At 35.5% G+C, this 22590-nt stretch overlaps 1 protein-coding gene across 2 annotated transcripts in view; it reads right to left on the bottom strand.

Moving 5' to 3' along the window:
• Positions 1-18501, bottom strand: part of LOC135213514 (uncharacterized) — a 79732-nt gene extending 61231 nt beyond the window's left edge. For both annotated transcript variants that reach the window (XM_064247423.1, XM_064247425.1), the window contains exon 1: positions 18298-18501. The gene's annotated coding sequence lies outside the window, so the exon portion shown is untranslated. The remainder of the gene's footprint in view (positions 1-18297) is intronic.
• Positions 18502-22590: the final 4089 nt, after the last annotated feature.

Here is a 22590-nt window from a genome sequence, read left to right as displayed (position 1 = left end):
AAGGCGTTTGTTTATTTGATCAACACCTTATTCTTTTGTTGTATCTTCTCAGCTCTTTGCTTACATAGAAATAAGCTCGTTTGGAAGCAGTTCTCTAATATTGTATTTCAAATTCTTCCATTTTAAAGGGAAAGTTGGCTTTTGGCCTTGAAATAGTTACACAATACTATGTCGACTCGACTGTGCCACTTTCATTATCATTATTCGTCCTTTTCTTTCTAGCAGACATTGTTTACATAGATCTCAACTAGGTTCACCGCAATAGCTATGGCGTAAGACTTCATACAATGCATTGCGTAAATTTAAAATAACATTTAGCTGACATCTTTTCTACGTCGTATTTGTAATTATTTAAACAATATTCTGAGTTGTTTGGGTTGAGAATTAATGTCTGCAGCAGGCCTCTTATGACTTGAACACTTATTACGCTAACAGGCAATGTTTGGAAAGAAAGACCCCGTGCTGAAATAGGTCATACCTAAATCAAACCAATCTAGTAAGTAAACTTTTTAACATAGACTGCTTTTCTACAGTACTCAGAACTCCGTTGCCATGGCGAAAAATGAGTTAGGATCATATATAAAACATCCTTATTCTTTCATCATAAAACGAAATTTCGTAAATTTTTCCAGCGAATATCTTTGCCTAAGAGACAACTGTCTTACTGAACGACTTTGTCAATGTGATCATCATTGTTTGTATTTAAAGGTAGGTTGAAATCCTTAACAAATATTAGGACAAGATTCTTACTCGTTAAATTTTCGTAATTGTTCGATGCAAACCCAATGTAGAAGAGGAGAAAGAAACGGAAAGAGAGAATATTATACAAATAAGGGAGTAAGAAGCAATCAATTGTAAATCTGATATACTTGCATTTCTTCGTAATGAACGGCTATTTCACCATGATTAGCGTTACGCACATATTTACCTTAGGTTCCACTCACTGTATATAATTAAATTATAGTGTTTCTCTCATTTCCGCTTTTTTCATTAACCTCTAAACAATCTGGCTTCTCCTTTCATATACACTAAGCTTCTTTACCATCTTTTTCTAAGTATCTCTACATTTCCAAGTATTCCAGGTCTTTTTGTGACAATAGTATGACGCAGACAATAATTTATCTCAAGATCTTTAGTAATTTTTTCTTTTATTTGCTTTCGACAGCCCCACTCTACCCATCCGTGAAAGAATTTTGCCTCATAGCTTACAAGCATTCCTATCTTGGATTCCAAAGACATTACAAGTATCTTTCAAATCTTTTGCACATACCCTGCTGCCGCCCTTGCTTCACTTTTCCTCAACTTATCTCTTCCCTCATTTCAAAATGATACATTACGTTTACGTTCAAATAGACATATGCATCAACGCGCTCTATTCTTCCACCGCCAAAGTAGCAATCATTGCTCCACCTTCCTGATTTCCACTCAGCAACTTCATTCTTCGCTCACGTATTCTCAACTTCCTTCTCTTACAATCACTTTCAAACTCTTCCGCTGGTTTTTACAGTTTCTCTTCACTTTTCCAAATCAGTACATCTAATAATATTTTCTCTCTGACCTCTTGCAATTATAAAAATAGTATACACGTAGTTAGGAAGATAATACGCCCTTATCTCAGACCTACTTTTATACAGTCACTATCCCCGCTACAAATTAATAATACTCGCTTTTGTTTTGTTACAAAACTTTTTAATCGCATTCGAGAACTTATCTTTTGAACTATCCATCCTCATCCTCCACCATATTTTCTACGTCCATGATTGCCACATATGGCTTTTTCCACGACGGTTGCGTAACAAACAGTAGATCCACACACCATCTCCATTGTCTACAACCACACTCCTCTTCTCCTATCAATCCTTCACTCATCTGTTTCACTTTCTCAATAAAAAAAATCTTACAATATACTTTCCTCTTTATGATTAAAATCTTCATATCTTTATTTCTTACTGTCGTCTTTTTCACCTTTGCCCTTATACAGTTGAATAATTATTCCTCTTGCTCATTCTATTGGAACCTTTCCCTCTGACAAATATACCTTGCAAAAACTGGCCAGCAACTCATTCACACTTTCACGCCATAAAGTACCCTCGTCTTTCTCACCTGTGCTTTTATACAGTTGAAGAATTATTCCTCTTGCCAATTCCATCGGAACCTTTCCCTCTTACAGACATACCTTACAAAAACTGGCCAGCCATTCAGTCACACTTTCACTACCAATAAAGCAGCATCACCTCATACTCCTCAATCCTTTTTGCCTTTCAGTTCTTCAACTTGTGAAAGACTTTCTTACTTCCTCAATAGTCTTGTTTTATCAAGTTAAATGTATGAACATTTTACGACCCAAGGCTTGGCCTTTTTAAATTTGATCCATATAGAAAATGTTATGGATGAATTTAAACATGAAAATTGGTATTTAGTTGTAAAGAGTTTTGGTGTGGTTTCTTTTTGGTTTTGGGTTATAACCACATTATACCAGTATGTCCTGGGTTATATCGTTTTAGTTAACCTTTTGACGATATATTCTGGTGATTCTTTTAGTTCCTGCATACTTTTCGACCAATTCTAAGCTGTGCTTCAATTGCACTCAGATGAAGCGTGACTAAACATGAAGTTTCAGTGGTAATTGCTAATGCTAGAAACCAACACCCCCAAACACACACACACACACACACACACACACACACACACACACACACACACACACACACATATATATATATATATATATATATATATATATATATAATATATATATATGTATATATCTAAAAGCGTCCACCACAAAGATACAGATAGCTTTAGAGAGAGAGAGAGAGAGAGAGAGATGTTACAGCATTGTTAACTTTCGTTGTTCTTGTGAATGAACGGAAACTCCTCCTTGATAAGATCGCAATGCCTCGCTGGCTCTCGCGTCATCCTATCCTCTTCCTCTGCTCTCAAACAGCAGCGGCAGCCTTGCCTTTCACTTTCTTCTCATTTCAATATTCATGACATTTGATTACGAACTGGATGACGAATTGCATTCCCATGTTTAGTTTTGCTCAACGTGTTAAGTCATAATTGGACATAAGACATCGGTGAAGGGATGTGTTAAGTAATTGGTCTAATTCAGTTAGGTCTATGTTTATGGTTGCGTGGTATCCTCTGTACAAGAGACTTCAGAGAAAAACAAGGCATCAATCGTTACTACGCTCATTAACTGCTGGATCAAGCGTGACCACTCTGAGCAAAAGAATTCGTCAGTCGTTTCATACATCTTAAAAAAGATGGCTCACCAGCAGTACAGCGAACCCACTCCATTTCACACAAATACACCTAACCACTCACCTTTACCTTGTAGTTCTTTCAACAACACTTTTCGTTCATTCAAACAACGTCTCGCTCAAAATCCCTCTCTTCCTTCCCGTACCTTTCGAATTAAAATCATTTTTTCATTCTCTCCGCGTGACCAGATCACCACAAGCACTCTGATTCTTCTTATATGCATGGTGATCTTAAGACCACATTGTATCTCTACACTTCTCATCATTTCTGTGCTTCTAAATATGCTATATTGCACAAGGAATATTACAGAATACCAAGGAAGATATACGCACTCCATATTCAAAGGGAGAGTTTCACCGTACATCTTGTCATTTTAGAGGTGACTTCAGAATTTTGCGATAAAGTTGCTGTTCCATACTTCTTTCCTTCCTGGTTGCAGACCGTCCATTCGACTAATTGAATGAGAGAATGAATGAAGGAAGAAATGGATGAACGACTATATAAAAGATTATTGCTTATGGTATATATATGCAACTTGGTGGCAGGATCGATAGGTTGCTATTGTCCTTCTTCAAAACCAGTGGCCATCACACTAAGACCTTCAGCACTCACAAATAGGCTACTGTGCCCATCTGAGAGTGGAACCATCTTCAACAGCATGATGAAGTGGGCCACTGAAACTTCTGACAGGAAAGACTTGTCATTCTCCTCAGTACTTCTAACACGTCCAAGAAGCGCACTCTCTCTCTCTCTCTCTCTCTCTCATGTATATGAAGTCGAAGGGTTGCTTTATAGGTCCTTTATCCTTTGACTAAAGTAGTCTTCCACAAGACGGTAGAGCTACACCCTTGTGATTGAGGCTTGTAGCTAGAATACCTTCAGCAAAGGGGACCTAACGTATAATGCAAAGTAGCTTCATTCTATACTTGAGCCAAAACGATGCGGTCAATAGTAGTTTACCTCAATCTCCCTGACACACTACCAAGTACCCTATTCACTTTTCAGTCAATAGACTCAAGGCGTAATTTAATGAAACAAGATTCAAACAGTACCTGTGATATATATACATACAGTACTTAATATATATGTATATATATATACTATATATATTATGTATATATATATGTATATATATATATATATATATATATATATATATATATATGTATGTATGTGTTCGTGTGTGAACAAACGCACATCGTTCGTGGCTGTAACTTTGTTCATATAATCGTCACGTTTTAAATTTTTCGAGGTTTAAAATTAATATATATATATATATATATATATATATATATATATATATATATACATGTGAATGTGAATTCATAATATGAAGCTGTTTCCCCCCATACTATGCAAACACCTAATCTAATACAGGTTAGGGGTGTGGGATGAATGCGCGCGCCAATACACAAGAGTGTTTATTCCTTTTGTGGTTTTAACTTGATAAAAATTAATTCATAAACATCTGAAGAATATTCACTCATGACTGACTCATAGAGAAATGTCTGTGTCATTATTCATATTATTTCAAAAGCGCAAACATTTATGTACATGAAGCCTGAGTGGAAATTATCGGACTAAGCAAGCTCCCACGGAATAGATACTAGACCATAGACACATCCATTGAGTGGCTTGAATTAGCTGATTAAGTTAATTGAACTCGATTCTGCGCTGGTGTATTTCCTTTTGTTTTCCTTTTCCCTCCTCTACGTTCTCTTCCTCTCATTCATTTATCTATTGGCTGTATCTGTCTCGGCGAACCTACTCGGGAAATTATATATTAAAAATGTAATACATTCGACAATGTTTTTGTTTCATCGCTGTTCATTTGTTTTGCACATCATTGCATTTTTGTCCGCATTGACTTTAGTTTTCTGTAAAAGGTATCTATTGAGATGGCTAATTGTCTGCTCGTCCGCAGTTTTTCTGTCCGTCCTCAGATCTTAAAAACCGCAGAGGCTAGAGGGTTGCAAATTGATATGTTGAGCAATCACCCTTCAATCATCAAACATACCAAATTGCAGCCACCTAACCACAGTAGTTTTCATTTAATTTAAGGTTAAATCTATCATTGATCGCCCGTCTGGCATCGCTTTAGGTGCCAATAACATAGGCCACCACCGGGTCGTGGCTGAAAGTTTCATGGGCCGCTGCTGAGAGTTTCATGGGCCGTGGGTGAGAGTTTCATACAGCCATTACACGCTGCACAGAAAACTCGATTGGGCCGAGTACACTTCGGAGCATTTGCTACTTGTTCATTTGTAATACTAAATTAATGAACAAAAAGAAATGCAATAATCTGTTGAGAAGTCGTTCACGACGTACGACTGACTGATTTGGTCTGGATGGTGATCAAAAGTCACAATGGCAAGCGACTTAGCCGGACTTTCCCACGACATTGTGCATTGTCTCATCATCTAGTATTTACTGCTTCTGTCTTAATTTTGTGACCTAGCTGAGTACATCATTATTCTGAAAGATGTTTGTTTGTTTGTGTGGTGTCTTTACGTTGCATGGAACCAGTGGTTATTCAACAGCGGGACCAACGGCTTTACGTGACTTCCGAACCACGTCGAGAGTGAACTTCTATCACCAGAAATACACGTCTCTGACCCCTCAGTGGAATGCACGAGAATCGAACTCGTGGCCACCGATGTGGCAGGCAAAGACCATGCCAACCACGCCACTGAGGCGCTATTCTGAAAGATGTAAGATCACTTCTGGCGGGTCGGAGGAACCATCCTCTTCCGATATCTATAATCCTATAAGATACAAATAGTTTCTCTTGTCTTTAAAAACATTTCCTTTTTCATTTAAAGATTGTAGCATTTTTCAGAAACGTAGGGTGGTAGTAAGTGATGAAATAACATAAAGATATCTGAAAATACAGAGCATGTGTTTTCTAAATGAATCTAATCAGTCGGATTTGGACTAATACATTCTTTTTACACTTATTAATTTATTTTTTTCAATTTTAATAAGTGAGATCTCTTCTTTCTTTATTTTCCTTTACTTTCTCTTGGTTCCTAATGAACACCATATTCTTTGGAAGCTTGAATTTCAAGTAAGTGGCCCCTGTATTGGCTTGTTCCATATGAATAGGCTTCATCTTATGAATAATAATAATAATAATAATAATAATAATAATAATAATAATAATAATAATAATAATAATAATAATAATAATAATTAGCATTCTGAAAATATACCTGGTTTGCTTTGGATGGAAAGGTCCCAAGACATTTCCTATTAATTATGTTTTGCATAATTGACTAAAGGATTCGAGGAGTTAATCAACTGGTTTAATCAAATATCCAATCAACCTAAGCCTTGGGCTGCCCTGATTACGAACTTATTGGTTTGTTTTACACTGTATGCCGTTGTTTTGATACGTATAACTTGACTCATTCTGTAATGAATATAGTTTTGGGAATTATTCAATGATGACGAAAAATTTCATTGTTGTTGTTTGTTTTCTACGACATTCAAATTCTTTTCTCTTTTTTCCCCTGTTCTTTTATATCATATAATGTTGTATGTTCCAAAAAAGCTTGATATACAATTTTATGGCCATCATGATCGTTACGTAATAATAATAATAATAATAATAATAATAATATAATAATAATAATCTTGTGAAAAACGAGTGGTGTAATAAAAATCCACAATTCTATTGTCTACTATATTACTACGTAAAGTAGAAAAGCAAAGACTTTCGAACACCACACCGTTCAGGTGTTCGAATGTCTTTGCTTGTTTATTTTACATAATAATATAGTTTACTTTATAATTGTGGATTTTTATAATGATAATAACAATAATATAATAATAATAACTTAATATACCAGGTGCTTCCTGATGAAAAGAAGATTGCAAGACGAATAGAGAAGACTCTATACGAATTATATGCCTTGGAAACAGCTAACATAATAATAATAATAATAATAATAATAATAATAATAATAATAATAATAATAGTAGTAGTAGTAGTAGTAGTAGTAGTAGTAGTAGTAGTAGTAGTAGTAGTAGTAGTAGTAGTAGTTTTGAAATGGAGAAACAAATCCACTGTTATGTATATGTAAATATATCATACAAAAATGAATCTGTAAAGAAAGCTTCCTGTACATTTATCTTTGAATATGTGTGGATTTGTTACTCCAATAATAATAATAATAATAACAATAATGAACTCAGGAACCTCCGTAACGAGGCTATAATATTGACAATTAAAAGCCACAGTAGTGTTAAAATACTGTGACCTTTAATTGTCAATAACAATAATAATATGAGTTTAACATGAGAATATATACCCTCTTTTAAAATGACAATTTTTTATATAAAAAATTATTTGATAAGATTTGTAGAATAAAGCAAAGAGAGTGTCTTCCCTTTTCGTGGTTTAGAAAAAGATGAGATGGGAAGGCGTCCTACCGTTGTTGGCCAAGCCCGCGTATCCTAATTTACTCAAAGCGGAGATTAGTAATCACCGGTTTATTCAAACCAACGTCCAGTCTGTCTTTTTTTTTCCTTCTACGTCAAAGTTCTGATCTTCTTCACCAAACTCCTTCTCATCATTCATCTGAATTAACTATTTATTTATAATGATATAATAATAATCATCGTTTTAGTCTAAGAGTGAATTACAAAAAGACATAAATAATTTCCTTCGCTTAAAATTAGAAATAAAAGTTATTCAGAAATATCAAACATATGATCCCGTAAACATCAAAACCTCCTTTTGCTCAGTCACATGGATTAACTATTTATTCATGATAATAATGATAATTGTTTCACTCCACGATTCAATTGAAAAAAAAAAAATGAATCGCTTCCTCCGCATAAATTGAAAAATAAATTTGCTTCATGAATCTTAAGCATGAAATGCCGTAAAGAACAGAATTTAAAATGTCAATTTCTTCCTTTTAAAGCACTCGGGCATCTGGCATCAAGACTTAGTTACCTCGGTAATCCATTCTAACCTGTTTTTATTGTATTTATTTATTTATTTTTTTTATTTTACAGAAACTGATTCTTTTTATAAATTGTTGATGGAGGCTATTTTCCTTCTGTAAATATGTAAATTTTGTGTAAAAAAAACCTGACATTTATAAGAATTTTATATCCCAAATTGAAATAAATTTTTCCTTTTGATTAATCAGTTACTGGGAATACCTTTAGAAGTCCAACTTCTCCAACGAGAGAGAGAGAGAGAGAGAGAGAGAGAGAGAGAGAGAGAGATCCTCCTCCTCCAGAAGAGAAGAGGAAAAAGAAGACAAAGAAGACAAGCAGGAGGAAGAGGAATGAAGGTGTAGACGACCCTTCAGGCACCTGAATGATCCCAGTGACTCAGACACGGAGGCCATTATATGTCTTCAACACGTTCACTCGCATCTCGCATCGTTCTGCTAACACGGATAACATGACTATGCCTCGCCTGTGCGTGACTGTGTGCACGTAAGTTGATGCACGGCTTCGTACGTGCGGGGGTCAATGTACGTGCGCACGAGCCCAAACGTGCATGTACGCCATAATTCCTTGAGCATTGGAAGGGCAAGTTCACAGAGTCAGTAATGTTGTGGTTTCAAGTCGGACAATCTTCGTAGCCGGATCTTGACATAAGAGAGAGACCAGCACAATATTACGTATATAGTCCGTTATCTTTTAGATCTTATCTCTCACAATAGGAACCATACCTTCACCCCATTTCTTGTGTCCTTTCATTTCTGTGTTATACAATAGATTTACCGGGCACAGAACAATGTAGAAAACGGACAAAAGGACGTAAATGAAAGGTCGAGTATAAGAGCGGAATTTGGGTGATGGCAAGTAACTCGCCTGTGCTATAACAAGAGTTAATTTAAGGGGCGTGGCTGAATAACTGAAGATACGAGGAGTTCCAAGTCATAAGGAGCAATTTCAGAGAGGGGAAATGAGGCAGCGAGGATGTGGTGGAACACCAGAAGATTGTCGGTAAAAGCAAGAGCTTGAAACAGTCGTACTTTATAGAATTAAAATATACTGTATTTGCAATATAAAGAAAGGTTTTAAAACCATTTAGAAATATCAGTGGAACAAAGAATGCAAAACACAAACGAAAAAGCTGCATTTATGAGACCCCTTTCATTCTTGTAAACAAGTAAAAACTGCGCCGAAGAAACTTCGACGCAATCAGTTTTCTGTACAGCGTATAATGCTGTATGAAACTCTCAGCCGTGGCCCATGAAACAACCACGGCCCGGGGGTGGTCTGTGTAGTTAAACTGAGGCTAGACGGCTGCAATTTGGTATGTTTGATGATTGGAGGGAGGATGATCAACATACCAATTTGCAGCCCTCTTGCAGTTTTTAAGATCTGAGGGCGAAGAGAAGAAGTGTGGATGGACAGGCAAAACCATCTCAATAGTTTTCTTTTACAGAAAACTAAAACAGGAATGAAATAAGAGCTTTAGTGTGACATCTAATGAGGGTCGAAGAAGGCATAACTGAACCTTAGTGTTTCAGATATATTAGGATCCAGACTTCAGATATTAGCTCAGTGACTACGGAAAGATGGAAGTCTACAACAGTATCCTTGTCATGCACTGAGTCAAAGCGATCTCCGATGAAACAATAAAACGAATCAGTGACTCGTAATCACAACAGGAAACGACACGCAGACGCTGTCAAAAGGGAGAGAAACTGTGACATTGTCAACAGCAGACGTAAGTACGAAGTGCAAGCACTGATAACAGGAGATTAAACAACGATTTGTAAACACTTTCATACGAAAGTAAAATATATTACATGCTGGCAAGAGGAGATAATATATTCAAACATAAATAGTTATGACGAGAAAATATTACAATTTTGCATATAGTGAAATTCAAGTAAATGTTACAGTTACCGCATATTATCCGCATAGTATTCTCTTTTCTCAACTTCCTTAGAGTTCCATAACTTTTTTGATAAATTTCCTGTTTAAGAATCATAATATCCTGAAATGTAATATAAGGAAATCATCACCTTTGCCATTTCTAAGCATTCAGTCTCAATCTCACAAACACGAGAATCAAATTCTGATAATACCGCCATTCACTCACCAAGAAGGGTAATGAAAGTTTATATCAATTTGACACATACAGACATCCGTTGAGATCAGATAACACACTTTAGCTTGAAATCACCTGCCTTGAGTAGGTTAATCAATTTAAATTGTTTTACTGATTCCTAACGGTAAATTCCCATGGGCACAATTAGGGGACATGCTCACTGCACCCAGAGGACTTACAAGATCCATAGGTCTTGCAGATGTACTGGGAAATAAGTACATAATTTGTATCGAAACTTGGCTTTGAAGGTTCCAGAAGATGAATGAATAAGCACACAGTTAGTGAGCTAATAATGAATAGATTTTAACGACTTTGGAGGGTCATAGTAATGTTCTAAAAATGAATCAGGTATTAAGGATATTGCATTTCTCCGAATCATGCCTGTGGACGGTTCAAACATCGACTTCATGATCACGTAGATTACGAACTAAAATAATCAGGTCCTGAGACCTTCGTCAGATCCAAAGAACTTGAAAATGGACCAGGAAACGTAATATAGAATTCAGTGAAACATGTCCCTGGATGCTACGGATAAAATTCAATGTAGAGTACAAAAGTAATAAGCTTAAATCTTTTTTTATACACGAGTGCCCAGTAACCTTGTGTTTTAAGTTCCTTTAATATGAGGTGCTATTGATCGCAAGTCATCGTATTTCTAGATATATATACTATTTTTTTTCACCAAAGTTCACAAGTAAAATCGTATATAACTTCCACCGAAAATAATCGTCCTCCAGGCCCATAGGAATTGTAATGCTCGTTATGACGACAAAAAAATACTTTCACTTCAATTTTACCTAACTTACTATAAACATTTTCAACCGGGAGTTTTTCAAAGATCAAGACGTATAATCTACAATACAGGGAAGACAAATTAAGCTACAAGAAAATCTTTCTTATCCCTTTTCACCGTAAATACAAGCTGTTACCACACATCTACAAAAGAGAACTCCTCATAGATTTCTTTTAGGTTTCTGAGAAAACGTGTACAAAAACCGAAGATTATGTAGTTGAGAGTTTCAAACTACAATTATAATTTGTGTATTTGAAAAAGGTCATTTACTGGAGTACTATTGTAGATAATAATAATAATAATAATAATAATAATAATAATAATAATAATAATAATAATAATAATAATAATGCATGGGAAGAAGGACTAATAAAAGTAGACGAAGACCCAGAAATATACAGAGACAGGAGAAAGACAGACAGAACAGAGAACTGGCACAACAAACCAATGCACGGACAATACATGAGACAGACTAAAGAACTAGCCAGCGATGACAATTGGCAATGGCTACAGAGGGGAGAGCTAAAGAAGGAAACTGAAGGAATGATAACAGCGGCACAAGATCAGGCCCTAAGAACCAGATATATTCAAAGAACGATAGATGGAAATAACATCTCTCCATATGTAGGAAGTGCAATACGAAAAATGAAACCATAAACCACATAGCAAGCGAATGCCCGGCACTTGCACAGAACCAGTACAAAAAGAGGCATGATTCAGTGGCAAAAGCCCTCCACTGGAGCCTGTGCAAGAAACATCAGCTACCTTACAGTAATAAGTGGTACGAGCACCAACCTGAGGGAGTGATAGAAAACGATCACGCAAAGATCCTCTGGGACTATGGTATCAGAACAGATAGGGTGATACGTGCAAACAGACCAGACGTGACGTTGATTGACAAAGTCAAGAAGAAAGTATCACTCATTGATGTCGCAATACCATGGGACACCAGAGTTGAAGAGAAAGAGAGGGAAAAAATGGATAAGTATCAAGATCTGAAAATAGAAATAAGAAGGATATGGGATATGCCAGTGGAAATCGTACCCATAATCATAGGAGCACTAGGCACGATCCCAAGATCCCTGAAAAGGAATCTAGAAAACTAGAGGCTGAAGTAGCTCCAGGACTCATGCAGAAGAGTGTGATCCTAGAAACGGCACACATAGTAAGAAAAGTGATGGACTCCTAAGGAGGCAGGATGCAACCCGGAACCCCACACTATAAAATACCACCCAGTCGAATTGGAGGACTGTGATAGAGTAAAAAAAAAAAAAAAAAAAAAAAAAAAAAAAAAAAAAATAATAATAATAATAATAATAATAATAATAATAATAATAATAATAATAATAATAATAATAATACTATTGTAGATAATAATAATAATAATAATAATAATAATAATAATAACAATAATAATAATAATAATAATAATAATAATAATAATAATAATAATAATAATAATAATAATAATAAGATACGGGAATCTTCTGCGCTTGGTGCATTTATTCGTTACAAAAAATAAAACTATAATGATGTAATAACCTCCCGATATATATCTATATATATATATATATATATATATATATATATATATATATATATATATATCTATATATATATAATTCTTATCTTGCGTAGAACTGTAAGTCCGATTAAATATGACCATTTCAGAATTTCAAGTCAGGCAAAAGAATCAGCAGAATTGCTTTTCCTTGAAAGTCTTAATATCAAACTGTGGGTCAGTCACCTAACTACGTCTGTCCTTTTGTTTATTGCGTAGTTTGGGTATCTATACTTTCCGTTCTCTTGTTTGCTGTTGTATATGAATTCTAGCGCGTTTCTTGCGTCTGCTTTGAAATGCTGGCGTTTGTTCCCGCTAGCGGTTTTACGTACTGTGTTTAATGGTTTCACTTATCGTCTTATTTGATTTTGTATAGTTTTATTTCCATATTTTTGTTATGCATTATTAAGTGTAAATTGAGATAAGATTTTATTGTTATTTACTCGCTTATACTCATTCAGATCCACTAATGGCCGATAATTTTAAATATAGTTGTCCGTGACTATGACCGAGGGTCAAGAAACGTGGGAAATAAGCTACTATATTAGGGATCTGCGTGTGTTTTATTAAGACAATTAATTATATTGTAATTTCAATGATTCTCATCCGTGTCAATTTTTCAGCCTGATGATGAAGTTTTAAACCTCGAAAGCTCGTGTTATAATAAAGAATGTTCTCCCTGGTCTTGGCAATATTATTTATTATTAAGCTAAGAATTGCAAGTAGCCGCCCTATTACTGAGATTATCAATCTTTGTAAATGTAATTCTTAGGTTAACAAACTAAAATGAATGTGTCTGCGTTTTACCTGCAAAAAGGGAATACAGTACAGGCCTATGGAACTCTCAGGCATGGACTATAAATTTATTATTAGTAATTTTTTAAGGGGGTGGGGGAATTAGATAAAAAAAAATTGTCTTTCAGTAGCCATTTCCTGCAAAATATGGTTATTTTAAATTTGTCTTAAACGATAATTTAATTGATAACAATGACCATACTGTTCTGTCATGCTATGTATAATTGTTTGAGTGACTGCTTGAATAATGAATAATCCGTGTATAGAATTAATGCGGGTTTGTGCGACCCTTCTGAGAGGTGATATTAAATAGTTAATCAGGAAGTTGTTCATTTTTAATGTGTATACGAGGAAAACAAGCACCGAAGTGATTGGTTTGTTGCCTTATTATTGTCGGATTGGTTTAGCAGTGTAGTAATTCCTACATTGTCTGAGGATACAAATCTTTGTTTCCAACCTGTTCAGCTGAAGTGAACTACGTAAGTACTGATTTTATTAACTAGAAAAGGGTGAGTTATTTCACTTAAATACTTCATGGTCTGTGATTCATTTTCCTCGTCTAAAAATGAGACGTGAAAAATTGCACTCACTTGATATAATCCCCAATTCATTTCGTTTCTGTTTTTAGAGTGTAGTTAATATTCCGTTCCCACATTGCTTGTATAGACAGGTAAATTTATACATATAAACTTGAAACGTGGATAGATATCTAATGTGGCTTTATAACACGAGGTATATTGTATGATTTGCGCGTTTTTGTCCCGCCTAAAGGATGCAATATTTCAATGCATTACAAATAATCGGGAAAAGCCGTCAGTTCTGATACTGAAATAGAGGTGGGTTTTTCTTGTTCAGCCATTCACAAAACGCATATATAAAGCATGATAGTCAAGGGTAAATGTCAGCTGATTTTGAAACACGAACCACATTATTATTATTGAAAAAAATATATTTAGTAGAAGCGTTAATCATTAACAACCGTGAGGATTTTTTCACACAAATACTCGTGCAAAATGTTGTGACGACTCTCGTCAATTTTAGGCAGGAAATGTAGCTAAAGAATCTATTTTCAGAATTCCCCGATTTAAAAAGACTGCAGCCTCGTCAAAATAAAACTTCCGCGAACTTCCTCAACAAAAGAAACAAAAGAGAAATAAGACAGGAGCGTGAAAAAGGACATGAAAACGTGAGATAAGTGATCCATGGCATTCTTATTGAAAGGAAACAGGGGAAGGTCAACTTCAATAGTAAATAGGTCTTAAAGAAATCCTTCCATTGCAAGGAAAATGTTTGTACACAAAATTCCACACTTTTTTTTTTTTTTTGTAACTGAGGTTCCTCAATATCCTGGCATAAATGTTGCTTAAGGAAAACATGTTTTAGAAAATTGTTACATGATAACTCCTTTTGGGGGGAGATATTTGTTCCACGAAAAGCGTAGGTGTGAATTTAATTGGTCTATATTTTGTGTGTGTTTTTTTACTCGACTTAGATATCAAATACTTTATTTTAAAGTCCCGCGGAAAATATGAAACAATTTTCTCGAAAATACAATGTCATTTGAAATATCCTTTTTTTTGTTATTTTCTCTGACACTTCAACAAATAGGGACGTTAACTTCTATTTAGATTCTGCTTCAGTTTCCCAAGAAACCGTAAGTTATGTCCAACTTCTTAACTTACGATCTCTCAAAATTTTCCTTGGTGAATCACTTGGGGAAGTTGCCAGAGAGTTTGAAACGTTTAAAAAATGTTAATGACAACTCATATTTTAATGTATTTCCCAAATCAATTAACCTGTTATTCATGAAGAGCTTGTCCTCCATGCTCTGAAGGGGAAAGTCTTCCGAGATAATAATCTCTCCAGACAGAAGTTTGATGAAAGCATTCCCTCGCATCTTCATTTCTGCGTCTTAAGGAAAATGTCAAGATGATGATAATAATAATCTTACAATAATGGGCGTTATGTCTGTCCGTCATTCAATCACGGCCAAACGGCTGGTCCGATGGGCATGAAACTTGGCAGGGTTATAGTGGGGATCCATGAGATGGTTTATAAAGGGGTTTCATCCTACCTACCCGACCCCCTAATGGGCGTTATGTGTGGAAAACCGTAACCGTCGAAGCGACTCCTGGCGTTAAAACAGACACTCTTACTATAATGGGCGTTATGTCTGCTAGTAATAATAATAATAATACTTTTGCTTGAAAGTAACTTTAGGTAACTTTCCTTTTCGTCGAAATAATGAATACGTCTTACAAGGTCTAGGTTCATATAAAGTGTATGTGCCTTCATCATAACTCCATCTTTTTGCGACAATACACTCATCATTCATAAGAAATCTCTGAAGAATGAGATCCTTATTATTTTTTCCCTATTTTCAAAGATCCTCTTTACTGCACAAGAGTTGGGCATATCGCTCAAAACTGTCACAGTCGCAGCTAGTCAAGTTAAGTATATCTAGTTTTACCAGACCACTGAGCTGATTAAGAGCTCTTGTAGGGCTGGCCCGAAGGATTAGATATTTTTACGCGGCTAAGAACCAATTGGTCACCTAGCAACGGGACCTACAGCTTATTGTGGGATCCGAACCACACAATATCAAGAAATGAATTTCTATCACCAGAAATAAATTCCTCTGATTCCGCGTTGGCCGAGACGGGATTCGAACCTCGTACCACCGGATTGGCAGCCGAGCGCGAGAACTACTCGTCCAGCAAGGAACTAGTTATAGCAAGAAAGATACAAGTATATGCCCCTGAGCTGAAATAAATGGTATTATTAATATTATATCACAGACATTATCAATATCAAATATACGGAAGCAAGGCCTACGCTTGTTTGTTTGTAAACGAACTGATTAATCAGGACCGAGTAGACCGCGTGACGTCACGACCTCTACCTGCGCATTAGATCCCATTTTAGGTCAGCCGTGAGAAAACCTCGTATTCTTTAGACCTTGACCATGATCTGTACCTACCTCCTAGACGTAAGTTTCCCCTCCTGATCTAAGGACCAAGACCGTTTATGGGTTATCGACACTTATATCTTCACCAGGGGAACAGAGCATAACTATACTCTGTTTTTTTTTTCATCTGTCCATCCGCCTGTGGTGTTTTTGTATGGTAACACTGCGTCCCGGGCTTTAGATAGTTACATTCAGCTTACATTCAACGATTATAATAATATCCTATTTCGAATATTAACGGCGTAATTCGCATACAGTAAATTATTAAAACACTTTTCAGTTGCAAATGTACACCCAGATATCCTTTTATTTACCTAAAACTTACAAATAGCGTAACTATCTAAAGCCCAGGACGCAGTGTTGCCATACAAAAACACCACAGGCGGATGGACAGATGAAAAAAAAACAGTATAGAAGGTGTTTTTTTTCCATTTGTCCATCCGCCTGTGGTGTTTTCGCATGGTAACACTGCTTCCCGGGCTTTAAATAGTTACGCTATGTGTAAGTTTTAGGTAAATAAAAGGATATCTGGGTGTACATTTGCAACTGAAAAGCGTTTTAATATTCTACTGTATGCGAATTACACCGTTAATATTCGAAATAGGATATTGTTATTATTGTTGAATGTAAGCTGAATGTGACGATCTTAAGCCCGGGACGCAGTGTTACCATACACAAACACCACAGGCGGGTGGACAGTGGAAAAAAACCGAGTATAGGTGTTACGTGTAAGTCAGGATTAAAAAAAAAAGAAAAAAGTGTGGATATGCACTGGGACATGTGTCAAAATCTAAATGGGAACAGGTCTATAGATGCAGTACCACCGGCTTCAGAGCAGTCTGGCCCCACAACTAATGCTTGGAAACGACGATAGTATCAGTCAGTGAGACGTCATGTGAGGGATTTGCCAACATCTGGCTTTTTATCAGATATATATAAACTGAATCACGAAAATTTGGAACGTGATGAATATATTAATAAAGGCAAAATCCAAGATGGAAAGTGAAACTGTGGAGTAACTGCTGCGAAGCCTTTCGACTTGTTGTCATTTACTAAGCAGATGACAAGTCGAAAGCCTCGCAGCAGTTACTCCATTGTTTCACTTTCCTTCGTGGGTTTTGCCTTTATGTATATATATATATATATATATATATATATATATATATATATATATATATATATATATATAAGGTTAAAATGCACCATTCCGTAACAACATTGCCCGTAGTGGGAAAATATCAGGAAATATGAACTTGGGCAAAGAGAGGGAGAGGGAGAGGTGATCTGTAATTTTAAAAAAATTGGAAAATAGGCATATGACATTTTTCATAAAGTTAAATCTTCCGCAAAAATTGCACATCGGACCAGTTTCGCACGCTAAATACGGAAAGGCTTTGCAAAAATTTAGGCACAAACTATTTTCGTGACGATCCATTACGCTGGATTTATTTGAATGTCCATCTAATCTCGCAGCTCATCTGTGAATAAGCTGCTGGCTTTGTCTCTAAATAAACCTTAAATACCCATACATTTCACTCGAAATATCCAGTCTGCTTTGAAAAGTTTTTGGAGTTGCCGATTATTCTTTTTCAGGTGTACCTTCACATTAATTAGAAACTGTCATAAATACAGCTGAAGTACTTTGTAATATTAACATATTTTATGGTCGCCTGGATATTGGTTTTAACGATAACGAAAAGACGATCAACCGAAGCTCATTTTCCTATCGTATATATTAAATGGTATTGACATATTTATTGCAGAACCACCTTATTTTCATTATTGATTAATAACCATAAGATTTAATGAAAAGTACTACGTACCATTTAGACCGATTCTCGTGGACCGGGGACGTTTCCAGAAAGGGGTTTTCAGTGGAATAAAACTTTTCAAAACGACATCCAACTGTTAGACCATTTAGAAAGACAACGTCCACTGTATTAACTACCGGGCACTGAAGCTGCTAATAATCGCGGCAGACGACAACTGAATCCCGTAATGTTTCCCAGCACTGCCGTTACTCCAGACCGTGCAGAAACTGTGAAGTGATAAAACATCCGATATCAGAGATCCATCTGACCATCTAACCAAGATACCCCGCCCACTGAAACATTTTGGAAGACAATGGACGTTCACTTCGCTGCCAGTAAAAGTGACGGAGGCATTGTCCAAAGAACCCGCGCGTCCGTTTCCTTTCATTTGGGCCTGACTTCCACCAGCGAACGTGAAGAAATTCTTCTCTAATTATTACACCGCTCGAAGAGTGCTTTTGGAAATATTTAAGCTGTATTTTAACTATGGATAAATCTTGAAATGAAGTTCGCTAGATCTCTAATAGCCTGAAATGAGCGCGTAAACTCGTCCAAAAGCTTCGCAGGTGATTTCAATGAACACGTGGTGATGTACAATATCATGACCATCTACAAGCCACAATGGAGTCTTTCTTTGCATCATAGGTTCCTAACAGTATTGTTTCTCATTTTACCATATTCATATTTAATGAATGAAGGACAAACTTTCTGGCTTACAACAACATTTCTTTGCTGCATTGCGCAACTGCGTGTGTTAACAGTGATGACAAGTTCCTCAAGGTGATAATATATGCAAATGGGCATTTGCTGATGCTGTCAATTTGTTTTGTTGATAAATATTCTTGGCATTCACTGAGCATATTCTCCTATGAGTGTGCTGAACACGCCAGACTTACCACCACCAGTTGACCCAGTTGTAAATTATGAAAATAAACGAAAGGAAAAATACTATCACATATAAATACACATTATATATTATATATACTATATATAATATATATATATATATATATATCTATATATATATATATATATATATATAATACTATAATATTAGTGTGTTTGTGAATACCCTCAAGTAGGATTTGCAGGTGTCTTTCGAGTTGCAATCATAAGCTTTACCAGCATCACAACGGTAGAAGTCTTACTTTTTTATTTATTTATTTATTTGTTTATCGATTCCAGTTGTCAGCGCCACATTATGTGTTTGGCAGCTGTTTTGTCTAGAGTAGTATACTTCCTCAGGAAACCTCTTTTGCACGTCAGTACTAGTAAGAGAATTATCACGAATGTATGTATGTAGTATGTGTACAACTGTGAATGCATACATATATATGCTTATATACACATGCATATATGATGGTACATATATATTTACATTTATATATATATATATATATATTATATATATATATATATATATATATTATATATCTATATATATATTATATATATATATATATATATTATATATATATGTGTGTGTGTGTGTGTGTGTGTGTGTGTGTATGTATATAGATACATGATTATAATCACTTTAGCGCGTGATTCATTTATCACACATATCCACAGGTGAAAAATAAGAGGCGGGGTGTATGTGCTGACTGGTTTTGGCTTTATTTCCAAGCCATTTACGTGTATATAATGTGTAATGTATTGATGTGTATATAATGTATATATATAATTTATATAATGCGTATATATAATGTATGTATATCTTCCTATCTATCAATAAGTGCTTATCTATGTATACATAGCTCGTAAGCCACTCCCCGTTGGACGAGTGGATTTCGCGCTCGGCTACCAATCCGGTGGGCCGTAGTTCAATTATCGGCTCGGCCAACATGGAACCAGAGGAATCTATTTCTGGTGATAGAAATTCATTTCTCGATATAATGTGGTTCGGATCCCACAATAAGCTGTAGCTCCCCGTTGCTAGCTAACCAATTAGTTCCTAGCTACGTAAAAATATCTAATCCTTCGGGGCAGCCCTAGGAGAGCTGTTAATCAGCTCAGTGGTCTGGAAAAACTAAGATATACTTAACTTTTCCCCGTTGGAGGAAGATGTGACACAAAAGGGTATAGAGTCGTTAGATCTTCAAAAAGTATTTAGGGATGAAGTTGCTAGCCAATCACCTTCTTCCTGGTTGATACTAGTAGGGGCCGCCGTTTCTAATGAGACTTTTCCAGATGTTTACATACATATTGTTTTTTTCCTTCAGTCCTTTGCTTTGTCCCTCATGTCTTGTCGACTGGCAGTTTTTCCATGTTTATCCTTCGCGTCCCTAGAACTTCCATTTCCATGACTTTCCCTGCCATATTGTACTCCATCTATCTGGTTTTTCCAGCTTTTGTTGACCATCTGTTTTCTAGGATCGGTTTTTATGTATTAGTATTACTGATCTCCTCTGCAGTACTCTGGTATAACCATTCACATTTGTTAGATACTGGGTTGGTAGTTCAATCATAATAGATATATTTGTATTATAGCAATTGGTTGGTGTAACACAGACTATATATATATATATATATATATTATATATATATATATATATATATATATATATATATTATGTATGTTTAAGTATTTAAATATATAATATATATAAATATGTATAGTGTATACATAACGTTATATATAAATATATTATGTGCATAGGCGCATATATATATATATGTATGTATATATATATATATATATATATAAATATATATATATATATATATATATATATATATATATATATATATATATATATATATAATAGAAGGGGCCCATAAAAAACCCCAAAATATAGAGAGAAAATACTATATTTCAGAGACTGAAGAGAGAGACAGCAGTCTCTGAAAAATAGTATTTTCTCTTTATATCTTGGCGTTTTTATGGGTTCCTTTTATTAGATGGAATTTTGTTGAAACAGAACATTTTTACCAGTCATATATATATATATATATATATATATATATATATATATATATGTATGTATAATTATAATAATAAAATGTGATTTATATGTGTGGCAGACAAACCTTGGAAGAAGCCCCGTCAAAAACTATTTAAAATGTTGTCTTCCTATAATCTGTTTAATTCCCGGTTGTGGAGACATAGTGTGTAGATACAATGAGGCGAAAGTACCAAGCATATATACCCTACCAACATATAAAGATATTGTTTGTTTGTATGGTGTTTTTACGTTGCATGGAACCAGTGGTTATTCAGCAACGGGACCAACGGCTTTACGTGACTTCCGAACCACGTCGAGAGTGAACTTCTATCTCCAGAAATACACATCTCTCACTCCTCAATGGAATGGCCGGGAATCAAACCCGCGACCACCGAGGTGAGAAGCAAACACCAAACCAACCAAGCCATTGAGGCACTATATACAAGATATCGAGCATTTCTAGTGCAGGTTTCATCCAAAAAGACATAAGGTGAAAAAGAGATGTAAACTCATTTAGAATTACTAATAAGGGGCTTTTAAAATGAGATACCAACGTCTGTCTAGCATCTCATCGTACGCTTAAGTTTTACATCTTTCAGACATTTAAATTGTTATCCGTCCCGTACCGATAACTGTTCCCATTTAGGTTTTAAAATGTTTTGAAAGGGGAACAGCCGTGGCCTTGCTGAAAAGAAGCCACCACTTCACTTAATTCATTTTTTTTAATTTTCATTACAGCTCAATGTCTTTCATCAAGAATTTCCTATATTCATATTTGTTTACACCCATTGCATTGTGAACGTAATTTAATATGGGGATTCCCCAAGGGAGATTTAGGCAAGATGGCTAGTTACTTGTTTGTGGACAAATCAACTTTCCACAATGTATGTTAGTGTGTCGATTTTGTTGTATTTCAAGAAACGGCATCTATTTTTGTTGATGTATTTTGTACTATCAAAACACTCCTAGTCTGCCGGAGCTACAATACTGATGAGAAAACACTAAAAGACAATTCTAAAATGTAAGAAGCTGTACATAAAACTAAACAAAGTGAACCTCGGTATGTGTCGCAAGAGTGTACAAATTAATATGATTGGCTTAAGCCTGCTTCAAAATTACGTTTAAACATCGCCCACGACATATGGTCTGGGAATAACTGGGCTATATATAGTGTATAAGAATATGCCTTCCAAAAACTACACCCACCCGATGGAATACGAAGGAACACGAACACACAAAAGCGTGAGATGAAAAGACAGAACTGTGATGGAGAGGCAAAGAAACAGTTTATTCTAGCAAAAAGTCATCATCTTCATCAAACTGTCGAAGCATTTTTGAAAAACGAAATGCAAAGGCAGTT

The sequence above is a fragment of the Macrobrachium nipponense genome, chromosome 43 (genome assembly GCF_015104395.2).
Source record: "Macrobrachium nipponense isolate FS-2020 chromosome 43, ASM1510439v2, whole genome shotgun sequence".
NCBI classification, from domain to species: domain Eukaryota; kingdom Metazoa; phylum Arthropoda; class Malacostraca; order Decapoda; family Palaemonidae; genus Macrobrachium; species Macrobrachium nipponense.
This window is presented reverse-complemented; position numbering and strand designations above follow the sequence as displayed.